Genomic DNA, 10439 nt, shown 5'->3' with positions numbered 1-10439 from the left:
ACTTATAATATTATTAATAAGCCGAGTCAGTTCCTTTCTATCTACTACAATAGCGGGATTATTTATTTAATTGGCGGATTAGAACACCCTGAAGAGAACGGATTAATTTTAGTTAATTATCCGGCTTCATGAGACGAGACTTAGCTTTTGTTTAAATCCGATAGCTTGGATTAACATTAGAAATTCCCTGATTATTATCTCAGAATAATAATTCAGGCATAAGAGGATCATGCATCGTTAATTTCGTATTCTCATTATTTGAGGATTTTGCTCGAGCAGTATCTTATTTATATTCTCGTAATAAAGGTCAAGCACGAGATTAATAATCAATCAAGGAGCTACTGTACCACAGAAAGTTTCTATCAGGTGGGCATTACTTTCATATATATATATCAAATGAGTTTCATATTACAGTTGAACAAGTTATTTCATGACAAAATCTTTGAATTTAAGTTATTTCAAGTATTGTCTTGCCATAAAATGTTTCAATTTCAGTATGATATCTATCTGATGTGGCTTTGCCAAGTTGTAATCGAATTCGGGTCCTGAGCAGTTGATAGCTATCCTGCCAGGGCTAGTGTACACCCAGGCCCGTGAGTCATCTAGCGGGTTGGCCGGTCAAGTGACCGTGAGAGGTGGCCACCTCTCCGGCACATAGCTTCAGATATGATGGATTATGAGAACTTAGACTGCAGTCGAACTTTAAGAATCACAAATGAATTTAGTAAGTTTGGACCTATTTCACGAAAACTCCCTTGCTGTACTGTTTATGATGGCATGACAATTTACAGTTTTGATGCATGTATTTTTATACTTAGGCATACGTGCCCACTGAGTACTTTTGTACTCAGCCCTGCATATATTTCTAAATGTGCAGGTTGAGCAGCTGCTGGTGGTGATGAAGTGACGAGCGGAGTCTTTTGTCTTATCCTTATGTATTAATGAACTCTGGGGATACATGTCTTCATACATGTAATCAGAACCTTATTCCGCTGCGTACTCATAAGTATTATGTTATTTTGGCTAAGTCGGAATTATCCGAACTTACTAGTTTGTTTGAGTCAATATGACTTAACCTTCGTTATATTATAAATATTTCTTTTGTTAACAATGATTAAATACTATCCTTCCTTGTTTAATTATTCCCCTTTCTACCCCGCTTCTAATCTCTCTCCCTTAGTCACGGTTTTCCCGGCTTAATTATCCTTAATTAGGTTCGGTCGTGACAGTACAGCAATGGAATGACAAGTAAACAGCCATTAAGAACATGATAATCGCCTTTCCGATACGATTCCAATGCTCTACAAAGTTTATCTAAGACATAGGAACACCAATCAAACTTGTTAATGTTTGGAACATCTGACAGAGTTCTTAAAAGACAGTCGAAAGACAATAGAGAATAAAAAGTATACTAAAATCGTCTCCACCATTAGAAAACCTAACATCGTTCCTGTTCCTAATAAGATCAAAGACTGACTTTTGAGTGAGAACTTCAGCTAAACCCAAGCTATTTTTAAATTCTTCAACTTTCTGAAACCCAACTTCATCTTTCATTTCATAATGCAACACAGCACAACCCCTAGGCAACAGAAACAAATCCTGTATATCTACAAGAGTAACAACTATATGCCTTCCAGACTCAAAATTTAGAACACGTGAAACAGGATTAAAGTTGTCAATGAACCAGTATATGTGGCTCCACTTAACATATTTCCATTCATGTAAATGTAAAAGACCACCAAATCCTACATCCTTGACAGATTGTTTTTGTCCCTCACTCAATAAAGAAATCAATTGACAGGTTTGCATTTAATATTATACCTACATAAAGAAAAATAATACTAAGTTTAAATTTATACTACAACTATAACATTTCATAACAAAAACAATTACAATCATGAACTATAACTATTACTACAATATATACACATGTACAATGGAATACAATATAATAACATCAACATATACATTTAGTATAATAACTATTACATCCATTAAATATAACTATTACTACAATATATACAACATGTACTATGGAATACAATATATTAATATTTACCAATAGTAACTATTACATCCAATAACTATAACTATTACTACGAATATTAAATTAAAAATAAACATATACAATTGGTCTAGTAACTGTTACAGTCATGAACAATAACTACTACTCCCTCCGTCCCAAACGAAATGTCCAATTTCTTTTCGGCACGGAGATTAAGAAATGTGTATAAAGTAGATAAAGTTGGTTGGTGAAAATTATTTAAATATTAAGTATAGAGAGGGAGTGTATTGCCAAAAAAGGAAACATGACATTTCGTTTGGGACAGTCCAAAAAGGAAAACAGAACATTTCGTTTGGGACGGAGGTAGTACTATATTACATACAAAATCTACTATTGAATACAATATATAAAAATTGCAATACATCAGAAAATTAAATACTGAAAAATTTAAATTAGATATAAAACTTACTTTTCAATCTTCACAACTACCTTAACCTCTTCCTTAGATCTAATTAAAACATCTTTTTCAGAAACACTCTCTCTCACTTTTACACTGCATAAAATAAACCATAATAAATATTCAACAAAATAAAACTATAAATAATAGTTAATATATGATATATTAATTAAAATAAAAAATTATGTACTTCAGCAGACGGCTTGAATCAACATCAGCTTCCTGATCATCCTTATTTTTGTTCTTTCGCAGTATTATGTAAAGAATCTATCATTAGTATATAAACCTTATTTTTCAATATAATGAAATTCAAAAGATTCATATAACATTTCACTAAGCACTAATACATTTATTATCAGACACATTTACTTTCACAGTATACAAGTATTATATTTTTAAACATAAAATGATTCAACTTCTGAAAATCAACAAAAAACAAGACTCAGGACATTATTACAGTAACAGAATACATGCATTCACACACAACTCACAAAGTTTTACATGTAGATATAGAAGAGTTAGTAAATTCAAATATTAAATACATATATCAACACTACTTTTCTTAGTAATAATATTTGCTTTCGTACAATCAAACATGTACATCATGAATACTGTAAAGAATCTATCATTAGTATATAAACCTTATTTTTCAATATAATGAAAATAACTTTTTAAGAGGAAAAATATTACCTTTTGGGCTGACTTCTTTCACCTTTTCGCTTTCTAGACACTTTCTTCTTCATAATGCTAAAAAATAAATAAAAAAGATTGATATAACATACTCCCTCCCCCAGCTTTTAGTATCTAATTTTCATTTTTTGGTCGTCCCACATTTTAGTATCCATTTCTATTTTTGGTAAAAGTAGGTGGGACCCTTACTCCACTTTAATTATTTTAACTCTCACATAAAATGTGGGACCCTTATTCCACTCACAACACATCAATCACTTTATTAAAACTCGTGCCGTTCTCAACTGGATACCAAAAGCCGAGACGGAGGGAGTAATACTTAATCAATGGTAATACATTTGGAGATACAAGTATTACTTTATTTGGAGATAAACATGCATTCACATACAACTCATAAAGTTATACTCCCTCTGTCCCATTAAAGTTGGCAACATTTCTATTTTGGGTGTCCCACTAAAGTTGGTCACTTTCTAAAAATGGCAAAAGTTTACTTTAATTAAGTCAACAATTACTCACTAATTTGGTCAACAATTGTAGGCCACTTTTAAAAATGTCAAAATTACTTTAATTAAGTCAACAATTACTTACTATTTTGGTCAACAATTGTAGGCCACACTCTATTAAAACATATAACACTCAATTTCTTAATCTTCGTGCCGAAACGAATGTTGCCAACTTTAGCGGGACGGAGGGAGTACTATTACCTTTCTGGTTCGACATCTTCATGAGATGAAGCTCTTTTTCTTCTAGCAGGATTCTCTTCCATAATACTAAAACATAAAAATCAAAAGAGAATTATAAAATTATGCAAACATCAGTGTTACTTTTTAATATATAAGTTTTACTGTAATATCCCGCTCATTCCTATTAAGTTTAGAATTTAATATATAAGTTTTACTGTAATATCCCGCTCATTCCTATTAAGTTTAGAATTTATTCTAAGCTTAGATTAAGATGATTCACGCCGAATAAAAGAAAAATGATTTATTTAATTCCAACAAAAATGAAATTTGTATTAATCCCAACATAGATGATTTATAAAAGAGTTAATATATAAATATGACCACTTTCATATAGTAAAATTAAAATTTGGCCTATGAAATAAAAACATTAAAAATTGGCCAGTTTTTGTACAAAAATACAAATTTACCCTCAGCTAAAAAAAAAATGGCCGCATCCTTATTCTCTCTCCCTCACTCACGCATCTCCTCCCCTCTTCCCCCACCGGTGATCTCTGCCACCAATATCCACACCTCCATCGACAACCACGTCCCTGCGCCGCCGCCGTCGCCGGAGAAGAATCAGCGCCGCGCGGAGAAGAAAAGGAACATCACCAGCAGGCTTCGCCTGAGCACTCCCTCGGCCGACAGTAACTGGTTAAGGAACACAGGCGGTGGCTGCTGCTACTGCCCCTTAACCGCCTTGTCTAGCACCGCCTCGCGCCGCCGTTGTTCGCCCTTGCTCCACAGCCACGCGATGAACGAGAAAAATCGCAGATCCAAATTCGAGCATTGCCATTATAAATCGCAGATCCAAATTCGAGCATCTACCTTTGGTGGTGGCGTCGTAGGTGGCTTGGCAGAAGTCGTCGGAGCGGAGGATGAGGCGACGGAGGGGAGAATTCGGATTTTAGATGGGGACGGCGAGCTCCGACGTCGAATGGAACTTCTTCGCGTCGAAGAAAACAAGGCAGTGGAAGGGCCGAGGTGAGGGGAAGGAGTGGATGCGGCGAATGAGGGTTTCGTTCCAACGGAAGAAATAGTAATTGATCTGGTCTTTGAGAGATAAGTCGGCCTCCATTTTATGTGATCTTATATGTTTAAGCGGCGGTGGAATGGATCGGTTCCTAATTTGTCATACCAATTTAATCATTTTGGTTTAGGCCTATTGTCGTTGTTAGGATCGATTTCCTCCTGAAGCTGGTATTTCACTTCAATTATTTTTTTTAACGTTTGATATAAATTGAGAAATTTTGTTAAAAAATTCACGAGCTATTAATTCACAATCATATCTATGAATTTACGATTAGATGTATGAATTTGCAATCAAATATATAAATTCACAACTTAATGTTCTTAAATTCACAACCAGATCTATGAATTCACAATCAGATTTATAAATTCACAACTTAATATTTTTGAATTCACGACCACATTTATGAATTCACAACTTAATATTTTTGAATTCACAACTAAAACTCGAATGCACGACCAAAATAAATTCTAGTTTTAGTTGTGAATTCAAACTTTAAAAACTCAAATTCACAACTACTTGAATTCACAATCAAAATAAATTCTGGTTTTGAATTAAATTTTAGTTGTGAATTCGACTGGTTGTGAATTCACAACCAAAAAATTCTGACTGTGAATTAAATTTTGGTTGTGAATTCGTTTGTTGTGAATTCACAACCAAAAAATTCTAGTTGTGAATTAAATTTTGGTTGTGAATTCGACTGGTTGTGAATTAAATTTTGGTTGTGAATTCGACTAGTTGTGAATTCACAAACAAAAAATTCTGGTTGTGAATTCTACTGGTTAAAAATCCCGCAATTCACAACCAGTGTAAATTCACAACCAAAAAATTTTGGTTGTGAATTCACACTGGTTGTGAATTGCGGGATTTTTTAAAGGGGTGATGTAAAGTGGACATTTTTTAAATTTTTAATGTGGAAGAGTATTTTGGTAACAATGACCATTTTTTAATATTTTTATCTTAGTGGACAATTTTTAATTTTACAATATGAAAGTGGCCATTTTAAAAATCCACTCTTTATAAAAAGGAGTATTTGTAAATTTATTTATTTAAATTATATGCATAGCATATTTATTTAATTAAGCATTCAAGCATTTACACGAGCTATTTACTTAGCTAACCCTGACGAATATTACAGTTCTGATATTTCAATCATGAGGGATTTTCGCTATCCAATCAGCACTCACTAGCTCATAGCCGCCCAGCCTACCTACTAGCCCCGCCCAGCCTACCCACAGCCTAATGAAGCTTTCAAATTCCCAACACACCTTTGATTAAGGCAACTCCTCTGCCAATTCAAGTTACAATCAATGCTTCCATCCTTCCATCTTCTTGCTTACCTTCCCGTACCAGCATACCAAGAAAACAAATTCAAGTGCAAAAGCTCCATTAATGTAGATTCAGTTCACAGCAACAAATCCAATCAAAGGTTTCTTTCTTTAACTCATCTATATTATCTCTCTTGAATCAAACTCAGAAACGCACCCATTCTTAACTTCACATTCTGAAATTTCAAATTTGACCAAGCAAGAATCACAAGCAACATCCATTCACCGAGCTTCATTTACACAACTTTTACACATATATATATATATATATATATATATATATATATATATACATATATACATAATCTGTGCATACATTTATGAGCATAAATGATAGAAAAGCAGGGTAGAAGAATGTTTGATGTGTGTTGATAAAAAAAAATAGAGTCTTGAGCTTGATTTAGCTTGCTTCCGAATCTGGGGTGTCGAGTCGGTTGGTCGTTGTTGCTGTTGAGTCGAGGTCAGTAAGGAGGGGCGGCAGCCGTGGTGGCTGCCGGCGGTCGACGGCGGTTCCTGGGTGTGAGCCCACCGGTGAAGGAGAGGCGGCGGTCGGCGGTGGCTCGACGCCACTGTTGTCGCCGGCTGGAGTGAGTAGAGGAAAGAGTGAGACAGAGACGTGGATCTGGAGCTCGGCGGCGGCAGCCTATGGCTGCGCAGTCGCCGGAATCGAAGGGGTGGCATCTGGTATTTGGGGATTTAGGGCTTGGAGGCGGCGGCTCGGTCGCCGTTCCGTTCGGAGGCAGAGAAGGAGATGGAGGTGGCAGCCCATCGCTGCTGCTTCGTCGAAGGGAAACCGGCGGTGGCTGGGTGCCCCGGTGACTCTGCATGTGTGTGTGTTTTGTGAGAATCGAGAGAGGAGATAGAGGGAGATGGGTGACCGGCGCTGTCCTCGCCGGGGGAGAAGCGGCATGGCGGCCGAAGTTCGGCGAGGGAGAGGGAAGTCAGGGATGGTAGCGGCGGCGGCGGCCAGAGGACGGCGCTGCCGCCGTCCGTCGGAGGAGAGAAGAGGGCGAGGGGGGGGAGGCTGCTGCGTGCGTGTGTGTGTGTGTGTTTTAAAAAGAAGAAGAAAGAGTTTGGGGCCTTGCCCTAATTAATTTGGAGCCTCTTATGGGCTACGAATTCTTTTCAATTGGGCTCAGATTATATTTAAAACTTGGGCTTTATTATTTTATCAAGTGGACTACTTCATTTAATTGTTTGGGCTTGAGCATTGAGCCGACTTTTAGCTTTTAAGCTGGGCCAGATCTTTTATTCTCCTATTTATTCTTTTAGGCTTGCTTATTACTCCCTCCGTCCCACGAATCTTGACACGTTTTCTTTTTTGGGCCGTCCCACGAATCTTGACACGTTTCTTTTTTGGGCAATAATTATTACCTTCTCTCTCCTACTTTATCAATTTTATACTTTATTAATTACACACTTAAAACACTAATGTACAACTTCTTAATTCTCGTGCCGAACCCAAACGTGTCAAGACTCGCGGGACGGAGGGAGTAGTTAAGTTAGGTCTATAATTTTATTTAATTGGCCCTGATTTAATTAAAGTGTGGGTTACCTTTACTAATATTTTGGGATGTCTTATTTTAATTAATTGACCTATTAATTAGTTTAATTAATTTATTCAATGACTAATTTTTATAATAATATTAAATTATTATTATGCGCGTGTTTTAAGTAAATTACTTATTATATGCTAAGCATGACATGAAATTGCATTACATTTTGCAATATGAGTATTTATGATTTAATTGGTTTTATTTATATTTCCAATTATTAAAGAAAATCTAGTAAGGATATTGTTGGTGTCCTTAACTCAAGAATTTTAGTTTTCAATTATTTATTCATTAAATTTTGAAAATCCGGCTAAGTGAATCATAGAATGTTAAGCACTTTACCTTGACTTAAGATTAGATTCAGGAGACATATTAAGAGTATAGATTTCTTGTAGGCTTCGTGGATCGTGAGGATTAGCACCGCTATTATGATTCAGAGATAAGAACAAACGACAGGCACTGCTTAATCAGGTGGGCTTATTTTTCAAATGTATGCTTGAGTTATTAAGCTCTAAATATTTCATGAAATGAAAACTGTTTATCCAATAAATATTTTTGTGCGCTCTGTTATGTTTAAGGCTCGCAATTCATGGATCGATCGAGGTTCTCTTATGGCCTAACACGTTATTTGAGAATTGTGTACACTTGTTAGTTGTTTCGGTGGGTTGATCTCCATCGGGCACTAATTCATGCAAGAGGCGTTATAAGGGTGTTCGGCTGGATGTGTTTCGAAGCATGTATCATGTAAGGCCTGCCTGGGTAGCGTCCCGAGGTCAATTCAACTTGTCTGAGTTACGTCCTCTGGGCAAGTATCATGGGAATGAGGGATCCGTCGGTGGCTAAAAGGTCCGGGATCACAGCGAGTAACAGAACAGTGTGTGACAACAGCGCGCTAATAAAATGAAATATTTTAACATGCTTAGAAGTTCTTTTACTTTAAAACCTTCTAAGTTATGTCATGAATGATTGGATAAACTGCTCTTTCGAATTGTGAAATGTTTTAAAAGTTGCAGTCCACTAAGTACATTAGTACTTAGCCCAAATATTTTCAAATGTTTTTCAGGTTGATGGCTGGTGTTGACGGGGAGAGTTGAGGCTAGGGTTCAACTCCGTGTTTTGACTTCCGCTGTAGTACTAGCCTTTATCTGTCTTTCGTTTTCTTGACTTATTAAGACCTTTATGCTATGACTCTAAACGATATCTTTTGTTGAGCCTAGACTTTTGACTCTCAAGTATTTTGATTAAGGAATATTGGTTATCTGAAGCATGAAACTAAACTTGTGATCCTGAAGTTTGTCATGTTTGTTGATTGATTTGTATCAATTGGATCCCTATCTTTCTTCATCTAAAGGGGCGATGCCCGATTGTTATCCCTTCTATTCGGAATTCACAAGGTTTTTCCCTTGTTCATTTTAATGATTAGTCGTGCCCCAATTATAGTTATTGTTCCAAGAATTGGGGTGTGACATTTACATTTTAAGTACATAAGTCTTACTTTCAAGTTATAACATACAGATAAAATTTCCAAGCCAATTTTGTTACTTTGGTACAATAAAACATGTACATCATGAATAACTATTATTTACTTTCTGACAAGAACAAACTATACATTTATAGTCATTAATATATACTTTCAAAAATACATTGACATACGAAAAAACAGATCTAAACACAGATCGGAGATCTAAACACAGATCGAAACACATATCAAAAATCACTCCAACAAAAACCGAAAGAAATTAGTTCAATAAAACACATATCAATAAAATCGAACATATCAATAAAACCGAAAAAATCACACCAACAAAAAACAGATCGAAACACATATCAATAAAACCGAAAGAAATTAGTTCAATAATAAAAAATTTGAAGCAAATCGAAAAAAATTAGTTCAAAAATCAGAGATCTAAACACAGATCGAACATAAAGTAATCACAGATCTAAAGCAAATCGAACAAAATAGATCAGTAATCACATATCTATTATAAAGTGAAAATCGAACACAATAGATCAGTAATCACAGATTCGAACATAAAGTAAACACAGAGTACCAAAAAGCCCTAATAAATTAAAGAAAAAAAATGAAAAAATAAACAATAATACCTTATGTGTATGAAATCACGAAGTACGACGCCGGAAAATCACGAAGAAAATGACGAACATAAACTAAACACAGAGTACCAACGAAGAAAAGTATTTTCCTGCAGAGAATCAACAAGAAGCGAAAACGGAAAGCGAAGAACCAAGGATTTCGTAAAAGAAAATAACCTAGGGTTTGGGAGAGAAAAGAAAAGTTTGCGAGAGGAAACGCGAAATTACAGGAAGCAAATGTGAAAAATATTTAGAAAATGGCTTTTATATTTTTGCAATTTGGGTCGGGTCGGTTCCATAAACGGGCAGGGTTGACCCAGGCGCATAGCATGCGGTTAACCGCATGCAATAAATTGCGGTCGCACTTAAACCAAAAGAACTGCGATTGGTCATGCTGAACTCGCATTGTAGTTGCGACGCTGAACTAAATGCATAAAATATCTTAAAATTAATTGTAATTATTTTGGGGCACTTTCTTGTACATATGTTGGCACGGTGGGGACGAATCCGACCTCCCTTACACCCGCTTGTACCTATTTTTATTTTGTTTATTTTATATGTTC

General features: G+C 35.7%; 1 long non-coding RNA gene across 1 annotated transcript; it reads right to left on the bottom strand.

The window, feature by feature from the left end:
* Positions 1–3152: 3152 nt before the first annotated feature.
* Positions 3153–10093, bottom strand: LOC131014137 (uncharacterized). Its single transcript, XR_009098082.1, has 3 exons — positions 9889–10093; positions 3857–3922; positions 3153–3209 (listed from the first exon to the last, which is right to left on the bottom strand). It is a non-coding gene; the product is annotated as an uncharacterized LOC131014137 (long non-coding RNA).
* Between the last annotated feature and the right edge of the window lie 346 nt (positions 10094–10439).

The sequence above is a fragment of the Salvia miltiorrhiza genome, chromosome 3, assembly GCF_028751815.1.
Source record: "Salvia miltiorrhiza cultivar Shanhuang (shh) chromosome 3, IMPLAD_Smil_shh, whole genome shotgun sequence".
Lineage (NCBI taxonomy): Eukaryota > Viridiplantae > Streptophyta > Magnoliopsida > Lamiales > Lamiaceae > Salvia > Salvia miltiorrhiza.
This window is presented reverse-complemented; position numbering and strand designations above follow the sequence as displayed.